This window comes from Mustela lutreola, chromosome 9, assembly GCF_030435805.1.
Source record: "Mustela lutreola isolate mMusLut2 chromosome 9, mMusLut2.pri, whole genome shotgun sequence".
Taxonomy (NCBI): Eukaryota; Metazoa; Chordata; class Mammalia; order Carnivora; family Mustelidae; genus Mustela; species Mustela lutreola.
This window is the reverse complement of record NC_081298.1, coordinates 33,832,696-33,855,986: the sequence shown is the minus strand read 5'-3', so window position 1 is coordinate 33,855,986 and position 23,291 is coordinate 33,832,696. Positions and strand designations below refer to the sequence as shown.

General features: G+C 37.2%; 1 protein-coding gene and 1 long non-coding RNA gene across 5 annotated transcripts in view; both read right to left on the bottom strand.

Annotated features, from left to right (window-relative positions):
- The window catches only part of PLCB1 (phospholipase C beta 1), a 682,758-nt gene that overhangs the window by 435,487 nt on the left and 223,980 nt on the right, over nt 1–23,291 (bottom strand). The window lies entirely within an intron of this gene.
- Nucleotides 16,070–22,210, bottom strand: LOC131808070 (uncharacterized). Its single transcript, XR_009344666.1, has 3 exons — nt 18,632–22,210; nt 18,081–18,540; nt 16,070–18,019 (listed from the first exon to the last, which is right to left on the bottom strand). It is a non-coding gene; the product is annotated as an uncharacterized LOC131808070 (long non-coding RNA).

Here is a 23,291-nt window from a genome sequence, read left to right as displayed (position 1 = left end):
GCAAGCCTAAACCAAAGAACCAAAGAGCTGGTCCGAGGTTCAACAGGAATGACAGATGTTTACTGTTTCATGTCCTTGTGTCGGGAGAGGTTAGGTAGAGCTTGAGAGTAAAGCTGATTTCTGCCTTCCATACCGAGCCCGAAGCAAAAATCATTAACATTTGAACATTTGTTGAAAGCAAGTGAAGAGCTCCTGAAAATATCAGAGGAAATCATGCTGTCAGGTAAAAATTAAAGGTTGAGAGAGAGCTACTGCTGTTTTTGTTAATCCGGATATGTGTGTCTTTCAAGAATTGTGGTCTGTAGATGGCTTAGATCCCAAATCCTAGTTCTAGTCAGCAAGAATTCTGCTATTTTAAATAGAGAATCATAGTTCCAAAACATTCTTAATAGGTTTTATGGATTCAACACTTGTGAATTCATCTTGGAAGAATGAAGATTTGCTTTTTAAAAAATATACCACTGGTAAATACTGATATTTCTGGATGATTTAAAGGATCTTTATATTTTTATTTTTATTATTTTTTTAAGATTTTATTTATTTATTTGACAGAGATCACAAGTTGGCAAAGAGACAGGCAGAGAGAGAGGAGAAAGCAGGCTCCCCACTGAGCAGAGAGCCCGATGCGGGGCTTAATCCCAGGACCCTGGGATCATGACCTGAGCCGAAGGCAAAGGCTTTAACCCACTGAGCCACCCAGGCACCCCAAGGATCTTTATATTTTTAAAATTAGAATCTTCAAATCACAGAATGCTACCCTAGCCACTATATAAAAGACTGCCAACTGAAATATGGAATCAAATGGCTTCAATGTCTTGAAATGTATCATATCCCTGAGTAGCAGTAGAAATGATATAACAGTCAGGGAAATATTTCATCCATACTTTTTTAGTGCAACAAGTACTTTATTTTATTTTATTGCACACAAAAAAAGATTTATTTGTTCATATATATATGTCAAATTGTGTTCCACAAGCCATTCATCTCTTAATTATCAGATATGTGTGTTGGGGATATTCTTTGTTAAAAACAAAGGTCCCTGAGATCCACACAGTTCTTCTCTTCTTTTTTTTAATGATTATGTTCAGTTAGCCACTATATAGTGCATCATTAGTTTCTGATATGGTCAATGATACATCAGTTGTGTATAACACCCAGTGCTCATAACAACACATACCCTCCTTAGCACCCATCACATTCTTACCCTGTCTCTCCCACACACCTCCCCTTGGAAAGTCGCCAGAGAACAAAAGCAGTAAGTATTTCTTTTTAAGATTTTATTTATTTATTTGACACAGAGAGATCACAATTAGGCAGAGAGGCAGGCAGAGAGGTAGAGGGGGAAGCAGGCTCCCCGCGGAGCAGAGAGCCCGATGCGGGGCTCGATCCCAGAACCCTGGGATCATGACCCGAGCTGAAGGCAGAGGCTTTAACCCACCAAGCCACTCAGACACCCCAGCAGTAAGTATTTTAAAGAGCATAATAAATATGATCTTATTCATGGGATACAGTTTCTTACCCTGAGGAGGCTCCGGAAGGAAAGCAAAATAAGTGACAAGGAATTTTAATTTATCTCAAGAAGATTAATATGGCCTAAGTTTTAAAATAAAGATTGTGATTAGAAAGAAATTCAAATATCAAAAGGCAAAAATCCTGAAATACTGAAGGTCCCTTCTGTGGTTGAATCTTTGTGGATTTTTTTTTTTAAGATTTTATTTATTTCTTTGAGAAAGAGACACACACACAGTGAGAGGGGGAGCACAAGCAGGAGGAGTGGGAGAGGGAGATGCAGACTTCCTGCTGAGCAAGGAGCCTGATGTGGGACTTGATCCCAGGACTCCAGGATCATGACCTAGATGGAAGGCAGACGCTCAACGACTGAGCCACCAAGAAGCCCCGAATCTTTGTGGATTCTTATTCACAATCCTGCTAGGGTATCTTTCTTGAGAAACCAAAAGTAGCTTTTCTAGCCAGGAACAAAAGTGAGGAGGTTTTATCACCAAGAGAAATAGGTGTTGTGGGGAAAATTTAGAATCACATAATAAACCCAAGAGAGATTAGAACCTTATGTTATAGATCTTCAGAGTTTCCCAAGGAGCTTGATATCCAGTTTCTTTGAGGAGTAAGGTGAAAAGAAAGGAAGAAATGAAGTGCAAAATAAGGTTGGGAACTGTCCCTTTTATCTCCTACACCAGGTATTTTTATTTTTGTTTTTGTTTTTATTTTTAAATCAGCACCAGGAGATGTGTTTTACACAGAAAAGTGCAAGCCATTTGACAAACCAGGCAAAATTGGGATTGGTTAAAAAACAGTCTCAGGACAGAAGGAGCCTAGGAATAGATTTTGAATAAATGAAATTATAGATAGCCCCATTGTTCCCAATTAATGAGAAAGAAATGGTCCTAATTTCCAAAAGAATGGACATTCAAGGGGCACCTGGGTCGCTCAGTGGGTTAAAGCCTCTACCTTCGGTGCAGCTCATGATCCCAGGGTCCTGGGATGGAGCCTCATGTCGGGCTCTCTGCTCCACAGGGAGCCTGCTTCCTCCTCTCTCTCTGCCTGCCTCTCTGCCTACTTGTGATCTCTCTCTCTCTCTGTGTCAAATAAATAAATAAAATCTTAAAAAAAAAAAAAGAAAGAAAAATGGACATTCAAATATCACGTTAAAACATGCACCTGGGTGGCTAAGTTGGTTAAGAGTCTGCCTTTGTCTCAGGTCACGACCGGAGCATCCTGAGAACCAGCCAAGGCTGGCTCCCTGCTCAGTGCGGATCCTGCTTTTCCCTCCTCCTGCTCTTGTGCTCTCTCTCTCTCTTTCTCTCTCTCACTCTCAAATGAATAGATACAATCTTTAAAATAATTAATAAATAAAAATAAGACATGTATAAGTGAGTTACTAGTATCCCAGTCCCAGTCGCCAAATACTACTGGATGTCCACAGGCATAATTATTCTACAAGCTAAATAAAGTTAAGCTTCAAAAAGAAGCTTAGATTGGCTCCTGACATCTGGAGCAGTCACCTGGGCAATGTACTTCCTGTCCCATTTCTGATTATCTATCAAGAATCCATTTACATGTTACCTTGGTCATGAAGCCTGGACAATTCTGCCACCCCAGCTCCTAGCCCACTAAACAAAATTAAAATCTTGTTATTTCCTGGGGCGTCTGGGTGGCTCAGTTGGTTAAACATCTACCTTTGGCACAGGTCATGCATGATCTTGGTCCTGGGATCGAGTCCCATGTAGGGGCTCCCTGCTCAGTGGGAGCCTGCTTCTTCCTCTCATTCCCCGCCTTACCACTGTCTCACTTTCTCTCTCTCTCTCAAACAAACAAACAAACAAAAAAACAAAAACTTCTAAAAAATAACTAAAATCTTGTTATTCCCAAGCATTTCCTTGGCATTCCAATTGTATCATTTACCACCTTTTGACTGTGAATTACAGACATTTGTGTACTTTCTGTGGCTTTCCTATTTCAAGTATAAGAACTGTGAAAGCAAGGATTTGTTTTATTTCTTTTTACATCATTTGGGACAAAAACACAGGAATTTTCCTATGTAAGATGTTCAATATTTTTGTGGAATTAATTAGTTTCAATTCACAAACAGCTAATAAAATGACAACATATACAATACTGATTAATGTTTCGCCCAACCATGAGGGATGAGAATGTTACCAGATCACCAAAATACATAAACTTCAAAGATAAATATAAAACAGATGTTAAATTTAGAGACAAGACAAAATTTCACTTCTTACACAAGGTATGTTGTATGCTTGTTAGAATGAAGACACTCAACTTGAAAATATTACCAAAAGATTCAGTGAAGTTCTTGAATATATAAGAATAAATTAAAAATTAGTTTTCCTTAATTAAATACAAGGCACTTAAAATTATAAATGAAATATTTACTTAGAACTGTGTCAGTGATGGAACATCCACGAAAACTTAAGTTTAAATATGTAAGATCTATATGATGAAAAATTTAAAACAGTAAGGGGGGATGTAAAAGACAACCAGGATACAAATAAAGATGTCCTCTATCCTTAGATGGAAATACCCTGTATGCTAAACATATAAACTGTCACTATAATAATCAAAACATAGAGAGTAAGACCAATAAAAAAATCAACAGAATTTTTAGAAAAATAGTATATGTATATTATAGAATAATAAAAATTGTCTCTCAAATCATATGAAAATACAAATAAATGGAAGGAAAAACTAATGACGATTATCCCTACCAAATAATAATATATATTATAAATACATATAAATATAATATATACTATAAAGCTATTACAACTAGTCTAAAATATATAGAAAAGTCAATGAGAACAGAAATACAGAAGAACTTTCCACATGTAATCAAGATAAAATTTCAAATCAGTGAGGAAAAAGATGGATTATACCATAATTAATGTTGGCACCTAGGCCACCATCTAGAATCAAATAAAGCTAATACTGTAGTAAACATTACCAGAACACTAATCTTTGGTTCTCCTTTTCTTCCCTAGGTATTTCCTGACTCCCTTACAATTAGACTGGGTGATGTGATAGATCTGGCCAATGAAATGGAAGCAGAAGAAATATGTATTGTTTCTGGGCTGATGCATTGAAAAATTCCTGCTAGCTGTCCAATTGTTGCTCTCTTCTCCCACCACAGGAAATGCAAAGGTCTCTCATTAGGATGTCATACATAGCCCATGTTAGAAACAGACTATTTTGCTGAGGGTAGCTTGGAACTTTTTTCAAACCTTCAGCAGGCTGTTTGAACAAGAAAAAAACTTTTGATGTATTATTCCACTGACATTGAAGGGGTTTTTGGTCACCATGGACTACCTTAGCCTATCCTGACAAATAAAGATCCCTTTGTTACTGTCGTAAAATAAGGTCCAGATGGTTCAAAGACATGATCATAACAATTAAAACATAAAACCACTGGAAAAAATCACAAAATTATCTTTATTACTTTATTATTATTATTATTATTTGCTCAGGAGGAAAGGCTCCTCTCCACTCATAACTGAAGAAATATAAATTTAAAGAGTGATTTAATTACTTTATATTTATAATTATTTATATTTTATATTTATATCAGATTTCCAACACTCAAAAGATGGTTAATGAAACATGATGTTGGCGACAGTGGAACAAACAGGTGATTCTGAACGCTAACGCTGGAAGTGTAACTTGATACCACCTCTTTGTAGAGCAATTTGGTAATATATCCCATAATTTAAAATGCACATGCATTTGGATGCAGAAATGTCAGTCATAGGAAATTCAAATATAGCCATCTTATGCCCAAAGATGTATTTAGTAAGTATATATTGAAGCATTGTTTGGAGCAGCAAAATGGGAAATAATAAAGTATCTGTTAAGAGGCAGCTCAATAAATAAATGTTGGTGCATCTATAAAATCAAATAGTCTACAGTCTCTAAAAAGAGAATGAAGTGGACCCATGTGTACTAATACAGTACAGTTAGAGGCATATTGTTGATTAAATGGTATTTGATAGTATGCCATCATTCACGTAGAATTAAAAAAAATTTTAATGGGCTGGTATATGCATAGGCTTTATGGAAAATGAAAAAGGAATGCAAATAGGAATAAGAATAGGACTATGAATTGCTGCCTCTGAGAAAGAAACCAAGAAAAATGGGCGTGAGAGGATACACTTTTTAATGATATCTTTAACACCACCAGAATTTATTTTTTATTAGATGTATGAATTCCTTTTTTTTAAATAAAAATAATTTAAATACATTAAACTAGCACAATTCCACTGCTACCCCAATAGCTAATATCATTTGAATTTTTACATCCCAAAGGTCATAAAATGGCAAAAATGATCATGTTCCCAGTAATCACTGTCAAGAAAATTTCTGTCTCAAAGAGGAGTATAGACAAGTCGCAGACAGTTGCTTCTCCTGACATTCATTTAAAAGAAAAACTTACTCAACTTGGAACATCATTCCAACAGTTAGGAAGTGAAACTGACAGCTCTCACCTTCCTTAGATAAAAATCCAATCAGAAAAATGTGACACTTTTCACCCACATAATGCAGCTAAGGTGTTTCCCTGCACCTCAAGCAGCTGAGGAGGTAAGAAAACTTCTGACATTATGCAAGATTTCTATCACATAAAACTGGTAGACTTAAAAGCACAGGGCAAATGCAGCACTAATCTGCTCCCACGTGTTTTATGGCTATTTAAAGGGCCTGTTAATATGAATAATGCACAGGAGTTATTTTTATATGAAGTATGCTCAGAAATTACAGAATGAACAACTCAATGGCACAGATTTCTAAAACCAAATTTATAAGGTAGAGTAACCACAGTGCTCTTCTCTTATTTTTATTTCCTGAGCCTTGTGATTAAATTTATAAGATAATGTCAGTTGCTTAACTGATAATGATTCTGTTTATTATTTTCTAGGATTTACTACTTACTATTTTCTAGAATTTTTTAAAATGAAATTTAAAAAAATACACTTTTGTAAAATCAGCAAATGGCATACGGTGGCTATATAGGTAGCTATAGATACATGTTTTTATATTATATATATATATATTATTTTATATATATACATAATAAAAATTGCCTTAGGAAAAAATAAATTTTTCCCTGGGCGAGGGCTGTTAAGAGGAAAGGAAAGAATAGTATTGAGATCAAACTTTGGTATATATAATGGGTTAATAAAAATTATAACTTCTTGGGGTTTTTGTTTGTTATTCTGGAATAGAAATGCATTTTTCCTAATAGAACTAGAATTTAAAGCATTCTAATAGATGTTAATAGTGAGACTGAACAATGAAATAGAATAAATAGTCCAGAAATATACCTAGGTACATAGGGAAAGGTTGTATATGAAAAAGGTGGTATCTTAACTTACTAGGACAAAAGCTGGACTTTCCAATAAATTGTGCAATAGACAGATTTTTAAAATAAATGGTGTTGGCACAATTGGATAACATGTTGAAAACAGGTGCAATTTGGTTTTTAAATAAATGATATAGGAACACCTAGATATCAGAATAGGATAAAAAGACAGACTTCAAAAAAATAGGTACAACATGGGGGGTGGTTAAGGGGGTAGGAGAAGAATAAATGAAACAAGATGGGATTGGGAGGGAGACAAACCATAAGTGACTCTTAATCTCACAAAACAAACTGAGGGTTGCTGAGGGGAGTGGGGGTTGGGAGAAGGGGGTGGGGTTATGGACATTGGGGAGGGTATGTGCTATGGTGAGTGCTGTGAAGTGTGCAAACCTGGTGATTCACAGACCTGTACCCCTGGGGATAAAAACATATGTTTATAAAAAATAAAAAAATTAAAAAAAAATAGTGTTGTAACAAAAGGCTATCAAGTCAGAAAAAGATAAAATGGGATCCATATCTCACAACATTAAAAAATCCCACATGATCATAAAACCATACTTGAGGAAAACTGTGGGTGAATTTCTTGATAAACTAGATATGGAAGAAAGACTTTCTGTGACTCAAAATCCAAAAGCAATAAAAAATATTAATATGTTGACTACATAAAAATACAAACAAAGCTTCCTTGGCAAAGAGCATTAAGGAAATTCAAAAAGCAAAAAAACAAAAAATGAAAACAAAAACAACAACAACAACAAAAACCTAGGAAAACATTTTTTGCATTTCAATGACAGATAAGGAACTAATTCTCTTAAAAAGCTCTAAAAAAGTTAAGGGCGAAAAAGACCAAATATAGATAGAAAAAGATGCAAAATACAAGAGCAGAAAGTTGTAGGAAAAAACCATTGCATATATATGTATACACTTTCTTAAACTATGAAAGGATGCTTAATTTCATGCATAGTAAGAGAAACTCATGTTAAAACGATATCCATAGTATTTCTTACCAAATTAACAAAAATAAAAAAGAAACTTGACAATCCACTATGTGGTAAGGCTGAGGGGGTGGGGGCCAATATCATCTCGTATATTGCAGGGGGAATAGAACATGATGACAACAAAACAAAAGAGAGTAAATCACCTAGGAAAGAGAAAATAGGAAAATAAACAATCCTCAGAGTGTACCCTAAAACTGGACCTCAGTACCGTAGGTCAAGGCATGCATAAAGTTTTGTCTGTTTTTTAAATTCAGCCTCATACAACACAGCAAAGTGCCTAAGAGACCAACTGAACACAGTACAGCACCCCATGCCGGGGAATAATGGGCCACTGTATAGAAGAACGATAAAGATCCTCAGAACCAATATGGGGTGGTTTTGAGGTTATACTAAGAGAAAAAGGCAAGCTGTTAGAGCATAGAGATTGAATGCTACATTTGTGTAAGAAAGATAGGACTGTTTGATACATATATTTTGAGAAAGTGGTATGTCAGATCACTGGGAACAGATGAGATGAGGGGACTGGATAGCTGTGTGTGTGTGTGTGTGTGTGTGTGTGTGTGTGTGTGTGTGCGTGCGCACGCGCGCGCGTGCGTCCCTATTTTTGCAAACAGAAACACAGAAAGGAAATAACTAGAAGATGGGTAGGAATGGGTGATAGGGATATGGAAGGGAATGAGCCTTCTCTGAGTATTCTTCCACATATAATCTAACATTTTGAATTACATGAATATTTTACATTCTCAAAAGTGTAAATTTAAGGGGCACCTGGGTGGCTCAGTTGGTTATGCCTTCAGCTCAGGTCATGATCTTGGGGTCCTGAGATAGAGCCCCTGTTGGGCTCCCTGCCCAGCAGGGAGCCTACTTCTCCCTCTCCTCCCTGCTTGCCCTCACTCTTGCTATCTGTTTTGCTCTCTCTGTCTCTCCCTCTCAAATAAATAAGTAAAATCTCTTAAAAAAAAAAAAGTACATTTAATCAAAAGGATGAAAAACAGTTATCTCTAAAACTGAAGATAGCTATAAATAAAAGAATCCAATTGTATAGCAAATTAGTATAGTTCTATAGGAAGTAATTGATTTTGATATATTAGAACCTATATTCTGAATGATGTTCTAAGAAATAAAGAGAACTCCTAAGAAAGTTTGAGCCTTCACTACTGGATTTGTTATTAGTAACACTAGTATTTTTATTTTAGAATTATTTTGTACATATATTAATGAAGTAAGAAAACAGAATTGCCACTATGAGTAAAAAGAAATACCCACATGGACTCAGAGAAAATGAGGAAGAACCCTAGAACAATAGATTAAATCGAAGTAATCCCACTGCTAGGACTATAATTGAAGGAAATAACCACAAAGAAGGAAAACGATAAATGAAGACAGGTACTTGCTTCAGGGTTCCTTACAACAACAAACATAAAAGGGGAATTGTGTCGCTATTCTACAGTAAATAGATGGTAAGTAGTTAATATAATTTCAAATCAATGAATTATTACTCTGCCAAAAACTGATAAATATGAAAAATATTTAACATCCCGGGCTGTGCTTCAGATATGTGAACTTTAATATGTCAAGTATGCAAATACACAGATGAACACTGATCTTTTGGGAGATAAACACATGGCTGGGATTCTCTTTCATATATTTGCAGTTATTCAAGCTCTAAGGCGATTTATTTCGTCTCCAATTTTTTCAAAAACGGTTTTTGTAGTAGCTTCAGATATTGCCAACATTAATGACAGAATACCTTCCATCACTCTCTCCACCTTGTTCTTAAATGGTTCCTTGTGCAAGTTCCCATTTTTGGTGACCTAGTCTTTATTAAGGCAATAATTCAAGACTGGCCCCCCACATAATTGGTTTCCTCTTCTCAGTCACACAGTCAAAAGGATTTATTTCGAGCCAAAGATGCATAATTCTAGTGTTCCAATGTAGTGTTAGAATTAATAGTGTGTGAAATTTTTGCCACATGCACCTAATACCAACTAATGCTATTAAAGCAATATGTTTTGTCAGGAAAATAAATATTTTGAATGGGATTGGCTTCACCCAGTCCAGATTACTGCCCTTGAAAGAACAATACTACACCTTAATTGTGGCAAAAATGCCATCAAGGTAGTCAGATGATACTCCTGAACTTGTTTCCTTCTACCTCTGCAACTGGATGGTTTTAGATACATGATTTATTGTCTGACATCTTGTTGCCAAAGAAACTAGTTCAGCTCACAAAGACAAGGCACGATTCAGCTCCATATATTAATTTTCTTTTACAAACTTCATGGTTTCTCAATTCATCGTGAATTAAGCATGAATATTGGTAAATTGAAAGCAGAACATTTAAGGACATGATTAAAAGAAGCTTGGTGAATTTCTAGTTACTTGGAATATTTCTAAGAATTTACTTAAAGAATGTGAAAAATATAACCCTGTGAAGTATCAGGGGGAAAATACTGACGGAGCAGAGAATCGATCTATGATGACTTTTTTGTAATTTACACACTAGAACAATAGTTTTTGGACAACATGAGGGCTCTAGTCACACTTCTACAGTATTTCAAATGCTCCACAGTATCCTTCAAGTAAATTATTTGACTTATGATTTATCAACTGGAACCATGAAATTTTGAGCAGCTAGCCATAAAATTAAACATTGAGTCCAGTTGGTGTTATTTATACAATTGATTCGATATTCTTTCCAAAGGTTTTATCAACCACTACTTCATGTAAAATATCTATTTTTATTTTAGACATTCTAAGATCGATTCTTTTTTAATATTATGCACTAATTTATTTGAAGCATTGACATTAAAACTGTGTAAACATAAAATTTCATTTGCATTATTCAGCTATTCTGCATTCCTCGCCGTATGAGTGGGACAGAACTAATATAAGATCTTAAATTAATTTTATTTAGATTTTCATCTGGTATTTCCTTATACAAGTAAAAATATGTAGATAATGCCTTTTAATAATCTTTAATCTTCAAACAAAATTGCATGATTGGAATTGACTATTACAGAGTCCCCCCAAAAGAAAACAAATCTCTCTCACTAACCTCTATTTTCAACAGTAAAGTTTTACCTATGGCAAAAGTAATCGAGTCAATAGTTAATTTCCCAGATCATCTGCATGTGTCGCAACACATAAAACTTCTTTTTTAACTCTTATTAAATTCACACTCAGGTACCATAAGAATGAAAGTGAATGTAATTTATATACAGCTACCAAATGACTTATATATTTAACTTCAAGTAAAGACAGTTAAATTTAATTTTTAATTAACATTTGTAAAAAGAAAAATGATGTTTGGCAAGTAATTTTTAAGCTGATATTACAAATCCTAGTAAGGAAAAGCTTAATGTAAAATTTAAACATTATCTTGGTATTTTTGAAATGTGAATGATGAGCAAAGCTCTTTTTTAAAAAAATGATGTTCAAGATCTCACTGAAAGTCAAAACTGAGCCAGAGAGTGAGATGCCTACATAAGAGAAAAAATGATGACTATGGCTGATGCTGCAATGTGTCTAATTTGTCAAATAATGACCCCCAACTGCAAGTCTATTAAAGGTATGAATTCATGACTTCTAGTTTCAGAAATAACGAGAGCTACCATGCACAGAGCCAAGACTATGAAACATATTATGGCCTTTTATTGTCACAAAAACCCTAAGAAATAGTATTCTGAACTTCATTTTATGGATGAGGCAATCAAGATATGAAGAAGTGAAATGATTGACTGTGGCAACACAGATAACTTTGGTAGAACCTCTTAACCACTGCTGTCCCTGCCATGTGAGGGGACAGAGCTAAAAACTTCACTTCCAAGGTAGTAAGTCAACTCATGGGAACACTGCTCTACAGAGAACAAGGGAGACGCTATGGCATTTGAAAATTATTGCTCTCCAAGTAACTTCCAGCCACCTTTAATTTAACCTCAACTCGAGCTAAATCTCAACTCAGGATTCTTCCAAAAGAGCCAAGTGGCATCAATGTTATGCAAGTGCAAACAGGCAAAGCCATAGGAAATGGGTCTCCTGAAAGAATTATCCATGGACCTGGAATTCGACCTTAGCGGTGCACCAGGCACTGAGCCGGTCTGAATACCAAACTATGTTCCAGCTACTGTTGAAGCAAATTAAATTCTTGTGTTTTGAATGATATATTGGCAATGCAGATGGCTTTCTGTCAAAGTCAAGGTATAAATTAGGAAGAAAAGACAAAGATTAACAATAATATAGTTTAAAATTAGTAACAATTCACAATGGAGCACAAGATAAAATTTAGCCATATATTATCAAGGAATCTTTATGGAAAGAAAGACCTTTCTGGTTTAGCTCATCCAAGAACTTGATCTTTGAACAACTTTAATAAGGTATCTGCACTATTGTGGGAATAAGCATCACTTTTAAGCTTGTGTTCCAGTCCCAGTATGGAGTGTGATAGACTTCATGAGAACCGACTATGGAAACATTTACCAAAGAGTCAGCAGGACATTAACCCTGTGAGATGCTTGTCAAAGAGGCCCACTGTCAAGGAAAAAAAAAGAATGGAAAATGGCCCTAATCCATGACCAGCACATCAGTTTCTGAGACGTTCCATAATAAACAAACAAACAAAAAGAAAAAAAAAAACTAGCATCTTCCAAACATATTTGAATGGACAACACTTTTATCTCATAACACCTATTAATATTCCAAGGAATTCACATGGAGAAATGCTGAGTTACTGTTTAAAAAAAAAAAAAAAAAAAGTATTCTCTGTCCCTGAGAGAGAATAAAGTGACTCTTCACAGGGTTACCCCCACTTATGGTTAACAGTGATCAGCAAATTCTTCCAGTGCCATTAGGTCCTAACCCAAAATCCTGGAAACAAATGAAAATGTCAAGAAACATCTGGATGATGAAGTACCAAAAGGTACGGAGAATATGTCTTGGTGAGTGAAACTGAAAGGTGAATTCTGATTTAATAGAACCCATGATCCTGTTTCTCAGCTAAAGACTAACAAATATTCTGCTTAATTTGGTTACTCCATTGCCTCAAATATTCATTTCAGCAGTCGTGGAAAATTTCATTTCTGTCATTAACAAAGATGGGTAGGGGCGCCTGGGTGGCTCAGTGGGTTAAGCCGCTGCCTTCGGCTCAGGTCATGATCTCAGCGTCCTAGGATCGAGTCCCGCATCGGGCTCTCTGCTCAGCAGGGAGCCTGCTTGCCTCTCTCTCTCTCTCTCTCTCTCTCTCTCTGCCTGCCTCTCTGTCTACTTGTAATCTCTCTCTGTCAAATAAATAAATAAAATCTTAAAAAAAAAACAAAAAACAAAGATGGGTAAAGTAGCAAATATTTTACTACATTATTTTGACTTTTATTGCTACTTTTTAGGTAAGATCAACACTATTTCTTCAGGTACTTGAAATTTCACACTTTTAGACTGCTACGAATGTTGTGTTCACATTCTTTCATTCCTGAACATACTTAGTTTGTGTCAGGTATCACATCCAAAGTCTGCCACGTAGGATTTCACGTTTTTATGGTAAATGGAATAAATGTAAGAATTTTCAGCCATTTCCAATTCGAAGATGACAAAAACAAAATTCTCAGAAGAAATTAACACATACCCTTAAGCTCCTTCCACTCTACTGAGCTGTCTCACAAATTAGTATCACGGTATCACACCTTATGGCTGGGAAAGCCATTTCAGGTATGTATGTTTCTTAATTGTGTCAATAACTCCATAAATATTAACTTCCCTTCCCCAGAACTTTTCTCCTCTTACATCGTGTTTCAAATTGCATTCTAGTTTTTTCCACTGTTGGATCAGTTGTCAAATTGTGTGCCAACTTACTTTAGAGCCTGATCTCAAAAAGAAAACAATTTAAGTTATATAAATCCTTAATTATCTATCAGACTGGCAGAGCACTAAAAAGAAATTGAACAGTGAACCAAAGGCAGATAGTTAAGCACCCATGATTGAGCTCCCAAAGTGTCCAACACTAAGATTTGGGTCTAGTTACAAACCATAATCCAGCTCATGAGACATCTCTATCCAGAGGAATTACCACTGCACAGAGAAACTAAGAAACCTTCCCAGGATCTCTCAGTTAATACTTGCACTGGGGTTTGAATCTGGATCCCTTTGACCTCAATCCTTATTCTTCCATTTCAAAATACCATTTCAGATTTTGCTGCCATGGCTTCATAAGGCAGAGAAAAATGTCAACATGTCCTTAACTGAAAGAAAATTGCTCTAAAATTATTCTGATGGTTGGGAAAATCTATTTAACTGTTTGCAAATTCAGATATTTTTAAAAAAAGAACAGTAAGTCAGTGCAGTGGATTGCTGATAGCCCTCTGTGGGGAGGTGTTTGGCTGCAAAGATAAATATGCTTCAACTTCATTTTTGTATAGTTAATATATAAAAAATGGATTTTCATGGGTGGGTATAAATAACAGAACTATAAAGTATAAATCTCTCACTCTGAAGCAATCTCTAGTAGAGCATGGAATTTCACTGTAAATAGGTAACCCTATCTTGCTTTAGCTACCACCAGGTATCACATGAGCATCAGTGATACATTTTATTTACTTACTAAAATTCATTCGTGGTGATGGTTAAAATGTATGTGACGTATGCAACAGATGTGAAAGTTGTATTATGTGTTTTACGTATATTTTATCACTAAGTCCTTGCAGCCACCGGATAAGCTAATCATGGAGATTACTTCCATAAATTCAGGTGGAGAAATGAAGTCTCAGAGATGCAGAAGAACTTGCTGAGTTACAGCTAGTTATTGGCTTTGAGTCCAGGCCATCTGACCTCAGGGCTTGTGCACTTAATGACTACACTTTATTAAGCATTTACAATGCATAAGGACACCTGTTGGGTGCTCTGGTGTATGAAAAAATGAGCACAAATGTGTTGGTAATAAGACAAAGCAACATATTCTGAAATAAAGGCACTTTTCACAAGCCATAAAGCCTATTTCTGATATGACTTTCACTACCCATTTTATCTACTTTGACAATCTTAGGATTATAAAAAAAAATCTATTTATATTAGATTGCTTTTGAAGTAATCCTACAGCACCACTCCCTATAAAGAAGGAAATCATAAACTTGGTTTTATAATGTAATAAGGAAATAGTATCATAACCTGAACTGTGTTTCCACAAAATTCCTGTGTTGAAGTTCTAATCTCCAGGACTTCAGAATGTGACTGTATTTGGGGGTTAAGGTCTTTAAAGAGGTAATTAAGTTAAAATGAAGCTGCGAGGAGGGGCCCTAATCCAATAGAAGACCATGTGAGGACAAAGAACGAAGATTGCTATCCAGAAGCCAAGATGGCGGATCGCAGAAGAAAATAACCTTGCTGTTACCTTGATCCATTCTAGCCTCCAGAACTGGGAGGAAATATATTTCTGTTATTTTAAGCGACCTAGTCTGTGATACTTTGTTATGGCAGTGGGAGGAGATTAATACAAATACCACAATGCGCTTTATCTTAAGAAACCAAATCAAGTTCAAGGGAAACTGTACCAAAAACCAGTCTTTTTGACAAGCAAGTATTGTAGGAACATTCTCAATACCTTACTGCACAAAATCCCTATTTTTTTTTTAAAGATTATTTATTTATTTATTTGACAGATAGAGATCACAAATAGGCAGAGAGGCAGGTAGAGAGAGAGGAAGGGAAGCAGGCTCCCCGCTGAGCAGAGAGCCCGATGTGGGGCTGGTCAGGACCCTGGGATCATGACCTGAGCTGAAGGCAGAGGCTTTAACCCACCGAGCCACCCAGGTGCCCCCAAATCCCTACTTTTAAAAAAAGAAACTATTCATTTAAACTCGTGCTTTTTCCTAGGAGTAACGGTTCTCAAAACCGCTGAACACAGGAATCTCTGGGGAACTCTAAAGAAAACATTGGTGCTAGAGTCCCACACCAGATATTTTAATTTAATTAATCTGGGTGTGGCCTGCACATCAAGATCTTAAAAGCTCCCCAAGTACTTCTCAGATCTCTACATTAGAACCCAAGATTAAAAACCCTTTAGAGGGTGGTCCATGATGCAGAATTAATTTATGAAATAAATATCAGATATATCCACAAGATGGCGTATCATTGCATGTATAAGAACTAAAATTGAGAAAGGCTTTTGACATGTAACTCTATACCATTACATGTAGAAAAAATTGGGTTTAGATTTAGATTCAAATTATATCAGATAGGAGCAATGGCAAAATGGTTCTGAAAAGACTAGCGGTTTAGATAACTCATGTTACTAATCTTGTCTTCAACAAGGGGTCGACTCTGGGCCAAGTGAGAATGCCCACGGCTGCCATGCCCTTGGCCTGCTATTACCTCTGGGCAGAACTGTGGTCCCCCATTCCCTCTCCAGAACCTTTTGGGGACCTTTTGAACTCTTTGGCAGTAGAGTACTAAGACAGACACTTGCCATCATAAAAAAAATATAAAAGCTTTATTCAGCCACACACATGTTCTGTTAGCTGTACTTCACAGATGGATATGCATATACACTGAGTTATGTCGGCACTGCTCAAATGCTCAAATTCAATTCTTCCTAAGAGACATACTCTTCTCAAATGTGGGAATTTACACCAACATCCCAAAAAAGACTTAGCCTCTCTGTGATTACTTGAAAAAAAAAAAGTAAAAAGCTTTTAACCATTAGAAGATATTCTATACTTAAATGGTCACTTTTAAAATTTTCCCTTGGGCACTACTGAATGGCCATGAGGATGAGGGAAAGATGGAAAGATAGAAGAGTTTTAAATGCAAACAGTTACCTACTGAGGGAGGTAATCAGCATCGCGATGTTTCCTTACTCCCCACCTCATCCTGATATTTCTGCTACCAAATCTCCAACTAGTTATATAAAGGTTTTTGTTTCCAAGGAAACCAAACCACTGACATCTATGGAATTTAATGAACATAAGAAAGGAACCATGCCATATAATTTACATCTGGAGATAAATGTGACTAGCTGTCAAAACCATTACACAGAGATAATTCTGTGAAATTTTAAGCTCTATTTTTCTCCATTTACTAAAGATGTAAATAAATACTTTTATGGAAATAGGATGACAACAAACTAACAAAAACTCTTGCCACATGTCAGGTAAATTAAGAAATAGGTGGAACCAAGAACACTGGCCAAAGGTAGAGCTCCTCGGCGACTAGGAGAGAGGGAGAGGATCCTTTATTTTGCTGGGTAAAGGGTTTTCTTCTTCCCTCAACTTCAAATGTCTGCATCACATTTTCATGACTGTGGCTTCACACAATGGTGGAATCTGTACAAAGTCAGGGAAATAGCTTATAATCAGCAAAGGGGGACAATAAATAAAGCACTCATTTCAACTCCCGGCCTCATGGATGATTCATTGAAACCACTGTTGTAGAACATCCAAATAACAGCTCATTATGAGATTTATACATTGGCATCCAGCTCCTATGATGAGCTATTTGGGATCTGACAACCCTTAAATAAATAGCCGATGTTAGATATTAGCAGGAAATGCTACGAATATAGGGGGGGGAAATCAAAGCATATATAAAATGGTATCTTCAATAAAATTGAAAGTATACAAAGAGGTGAGGGGAAAAAATTAGAAGGAAATCCCATCATTTTACCTAGATGACTACGCTTTCCTTCTTGAAATACTTTTTTAGATATCCAAAAAATACTCTCTACTGATTCTTCTTCCTCCTCACTTGTTATTCCTTCTGTCTTTTCCTTTTTTTTTTTTTTTAATTGTGGTAAGATAGGCATGACACCAAATTTACCATCTTAATGATTTTCAAGTGTATAGGTTACTGAACTTAGGCAATATTCATTACTGTGTTATGCGCCATCAAGCACCATTCAACTGCAAAACTTTTTAATTTTCTTAAACTGAAACTCTGTACCCATTATATGATAACTTCCCATTCTCTTCTTCTCCTCTCTTCGGACTCCCTGGAAACTGCCATTCTACTTTCTGGTTCTACGGATTTGCCTACTCTAGTTACCTCGTACAGGTGGAATCCTACAATATGTGTCCTTTTGTGTCTGGCCTATTTCATGTATAGTCTTCAAAGCTTATCCATGTTAGAGCCTATGGCAGAAGTTAGAATTTCATTCCTTTCTATGGTTGAATAATTATCCATTGTGTGTGTGTATCATATTTTGTATATCCATTCACCCAGCAATGGACATATGAGTTGTCTCCACCTTTTGGCTGTTGTGAATAATGCCACTGTGAACACTGGTGTACAAATAACTGTGTGACGCCCCTACTTTCAATTCCCTTGGGTATATACCATTCTCCTTCTCCTTCCTGGCCCTTTTTCATCTTTCGAAGTTTAAATGCTGGAGGCCCCAGGCTTAGGGATCAGTCCTTTTTCTTCTATACCTACATCCCTGAAGAGACCTCACTTAGCTTTGGGATTTAAATATTCACTTAACAACTCCGTGGCCAACCTTGCCTCTGAACACCAGTATATCCAAATATGCGATCATCAGACAGAAGTCTAAGAGATCCTTTAAACTTTAAATATCCAAAAAAACCAAACTCTGAGTTTTTCTGATTAAATGTGCTTCTTCCTTCCCAACGTAGGCCATGGCACCTCAAGTCTTCCACTTTCCCAGACCAAAACTCTAAGCTTTATTCCTGAATCCTTCTTTCATACCTCACATCCAGTCCATTAACAAACCCTGTGGTGCCACCTTCCACCTTCCAATTTGAATGCTGACATTTTTTCCCAATAGCTCTACACCTCTCAGTCAAAGTCATTATCAACACTGCTCCAAATATTTGCAATAGTCATTTGGTTGGTGTCCCTTCTTCATTTCTTTTTCTTCCTTTCTTTCCTATACACCACGCTCCAGGTAGTGAGTGGCCAGTGATGTTTTTGTTTTTGTTTTTATTTTTTTAAAGATTTTATTTACTTATTATTTTTTTAATTTTTTATTTATTTATTTGACAGAGAGAGATCACAAGTAGGCAGAGAGGCAGGAAGAGAGAGGAGAGGAGGAAGCAGGCTCCCTGCTGAGCAGAGAGCAGGATGCGAAACTCGATCCAAGGACCCTGAGATCATGACCTGAGCCGAAGGCAGCGGCTTAACCCACTGAGCCACCCAGGCGCCCCTTTATTTACTTATTTGACAGACAGAGATCACAAGTAGGCAGAGAGGTAGGCAGAAAGAGAGGAAGGGAAGCAGGCTCCCTGCTTCGCACAGAGCCCGATGTAGCGCTCCATCCCAGGACCCTGGGATCATGACCTGAGCCCAAGGCAGAGGCTTTAACCCACTGAGCCACCTAGACATCCCTCAGTGATGTTTTTAAAAGCAAAATCAGGGGCACCTGGGTGGCTCAGTGGGTTAAGCCTGTGCCTTAAGTTCAGGTCATGATCTCAGGGTCCTGGGATCGAGCCCCAAATCGGGCTCTCTGCTCAGCAAGGAGCCTGCTCCCCTCTCCCTCTCTCTCTGCCTGCCTCTCTGCCTACTTGTGATCGCTATTATCAAATAAATAAAATCTTAAAAAACAAAGCAAAAAAAAAAAAAAACCTCAGATCTTACCACTACTCTACTAAGAACTTTTAGATCCCTTCTTCAGTCTTACAGAAGAAAAAAAGCAAGGTCATTAGCATGGTTTACAAGGCCAGAATACGGCCCCTGGCCACTTCTCAGACTTTATCATCCTTTCTGTCTTGTACTCTACTGTAACCAACTGGTTTCCTCGATACTCCTCAAATATACCAAGCATGTTCCCACTTCAATTTTTTTTTAAGATTTTTATTTATTTATTTGACAGACAGAGATCACAAGTAGACAGAGAGGCAGGCAGAGAGAGAGGAAGGGAAGCAGGCTCCCCACTGAGCAGAGAGTCTGATGTGGGGCTCAGTCCTAGGATCCTGGGATCATGACTTGAGCTGAAGGCAGAAGCCTTAACCCACCGAGCCACCCAGGCACCCCCATGTTCCCACTTCAGAGCCTCTGCTCTTGCTCTGGCTTCTGCCTGGAATGCTGCTCCTTTTCTTAATTAATGTCTCTGTTCATATCACTTCATCATGTCAAGAGGACTTACTCCATTATGTCTCTGGAAAGCAGTAAGTATTCCACCACTCGTGGTCAGTGGTCTCCACCAGTCATGGTCTCTGTCTTGCTTTGGGTGTCCCCAGTGAGATTTATTTGTTACCTGTTTCTCCCACCACTGAGATGCTGGCGTCTGCACATAGGGCTAGGCATTGTGGCGTACACTGCTTTACAAATCCACATTTAATGATGTTAAAAGCCATCATTTTTATTTAGGGCTTAGGAAAACAAAAGCTGGTCAATTTTTTAAAAAATTTCATTTTACTTTAATATATCTTACATGATTCCAGTGATACTAACCATAACACAGAATTACCGTAATCCAGGTATATACAAGGAACCTATATTCCACTTAACATCACACATCTGAAATAGGCTGCCCTTTATCAATAGAATGAATTGGTTAATTGTCAGCCAAGTCCGTGAAGCAGTTTTCTTTGGATGACACATAGTATGAAAGTAAGACTACAGAAATATTTTTCAATATGTAATAACGGGAACGTCAGCAACCGTTTTCATCTTGGAAACCTGGGACAGCCTCTGTAATCACAGGGCCTCTATAGAGTCCAAAGCATTCTTACAATTGGTTTCAAGAAGCCCAGTGCAAAATTCCACATAAATCTTTCTTCCCTTCTTTTATTTTTGTTTGCATTGCCCCTTACCTTGGTTAGAATGTGACCTGACTTTTCACTAAGGTCACCTGATTTTCTACAACCAAGGAAAGAAGTTTTATTTAGGTCATGAAAACTTTTCAACATTAATTTTATAATCTGTAAGATGGCGTGCCTTGGCTGAATTAACTTCCCCTTTTTTAAAAAAAAAATATTTATTTATTTACTTGATAAAGAGAGCATGCTTTGGTGGAGGGGCAGAAGCACAGAATCTCCAGGACCAGGAGACGCCCTGCAGAACACAGAACCCAACGCAGGGCAGGAGTCTAAGATCATGCATGACCTGTGTGGAAACCCAGAGTCAGATGCTTAACCAACTGATCCAGAAGCTGGTGCCCCAGCTTCACATTTTAAAAGTTGGAATCAAGGGTTAACCCAACTTACACAACTAAAATCCTACGGGTCCTCCCCACCCCATTTCATAGATGAGTAAGTAGAGGCACCCACAGAAGGGTGTTACTGGCAGAGCTGACATCCAAACCCACAACTTGATCTACTTTTCAGTACACTTATAGATGGAATACACCCTAAGAATCCCAAAGATAAACTATGTATCCCAAAGAAACTATATTTTCAGCAGCATTTTTTGCAGCCCTTCTAATGTGGTCCATAGTAAAAAAACAAACAAACAAACAAAACACTTCGGGTTGTGATCCAGAACAGACATTCACAGGCACAAAAGATGTTTCACCAAACAATGTCCTCTGTGCAAGATGCTGATTTTTTTTTCATTCTAGTCCAATCTATTTCATTTTATTAATGTTGTACATAAGCCACGAAATTGATCTGCTGTGAGAGGAACCACCACTAACAGATCAGAAACCACAGTGATAAAGCCTCTTTTTAAAAATAAAGCTCATGTTGAAATGAAGATCCAGAAAATATGTGTCCCTAGCACGTGCAAGGTGCACATCCCATAGCACTTGAACTCTAGATGCACTTTATAAGGCTCAGCGGGAGGCAGAGAGAGAGCAAAGAAGGAAACACAAACACCTTTAAGATTTCAAAGGATAAGGTTTCTTTTTTTTTTTTTCCTCTTTTACCTTTCTACATGTGGATAAAAATCTTTCCATTTCTCCTCAGTGAGAAATTTTGAAACTGATAACTAGAACAAAGGCTGCATTATGGAAAAGCCAATCTGGAATTACATATACTGTGTTGGGAGTCGACATTTAAAATTCATTAACAGGGCAACACATAGAAGCTTTTCCATTTCTTATAACTGTTATTTCCAATCACAGCAGGCAGAGAAAACAGTTCATCTTCAGCTAGATCATGAATTTTTATGTAATGAGATACTGTGAAAAACAAAAATAATAGTAATAATATTCACGGGGTGCCTGAGTATTTCGATAAATAATATCTGCTCCGCACATGTTCTTCCTTCCTTTATGGTCTATAAAGCCCCCAGAATGTCTTCCACTCAATCTGTCTCCATGTTATGTTGTCTACCCATGCTTCTCTCACTCCCTACTGGTTACCTTGACACTTTTAAATCTTATGCTGTCAGTCCTGCTGCTTTTCTTCTAGCCAACACAATGGTCTCCTCTTATTTATCCCCCAACTCCCCACCCACCCCCACCGCCCCCTGAGCCATTGGCCTCCTTTTACAAGGTGGTTGTATTCCGGAAGCTGGTCTCTCTTCTGATTCCCCTGTTGAACTGCTGTTACTCGGGGAAGCCTGGAGCTTCCAATGATGGCAAGCAGACAAGGGCCACCAAGGGGATACTGAGGACAGAAGAGGATGAGAATGGAAGAGGAATCGCTTTCAGCACCTTGGAACCCAGACTGGCAAGAGAAAGAAATACCTATTCCCTGGTGACAGCTTTTGCTCAGCTGCCTGAGACATCGCCTGAATCCCACACTTGGCTGGAATTTTCAATGCATTCAGATCATTTTTAATAATTTTTGTATTTATCCAGTTGGTGCTGGGGTGTTCTTTTGCAACTGAACGGCTTTTAAACTGATAGCAATATCCCCTTCTCTCCTGTGGATCAACCCACAGAGCCCCTTTTGGCCAAGCCCCTCCCCCAGCTCTCTTTACAACATAAACTTCTCCACATTAAGCGAAATGAAAACTGACTTCCTGCAAATCTGATTGAAATTTTTAATAATAATAAATACAAACATAACAGTGATAACACCAATAACAGTGGCTAATATTTATCAAGTGCTTATTAAATAGCAGTGATAAGTTAAGGCAGGGGAGCTCAAATTTTGCCGCAAATCTCCTTTTCAAAAGCCCTTTTCAAAAATCCACACTACACTGACACCAGAATCTCTAGGGTTAGGAAATAGGCATCACTGTTTTTTAAAGCTCTCCATGTGATTCCACAAGCAGTCAAATTTGAGAACACCTCTGCTAAAGATATGCTAATGAATTTTCATTCAGTCCTTCTGGTAATGATATGAACTGCTCATTCATCATCATCATCATCATCATCATTATTACTATCATTGATATTGTTGTCACTATTATGATCACCATGTGGCCCAGGGGGATGCCTGAGTTTCAGGAAGCTCACGCAGGTACGAAACAACAGAACCCAGTTTTAAAATATTAAAGTCGCCCAACGTTCTTGAATACCAGCAAGGAGCGGAAGGCAAAAAAAGGCAAGAACATGGATAATCCTCAGAGAAAGCAATCTT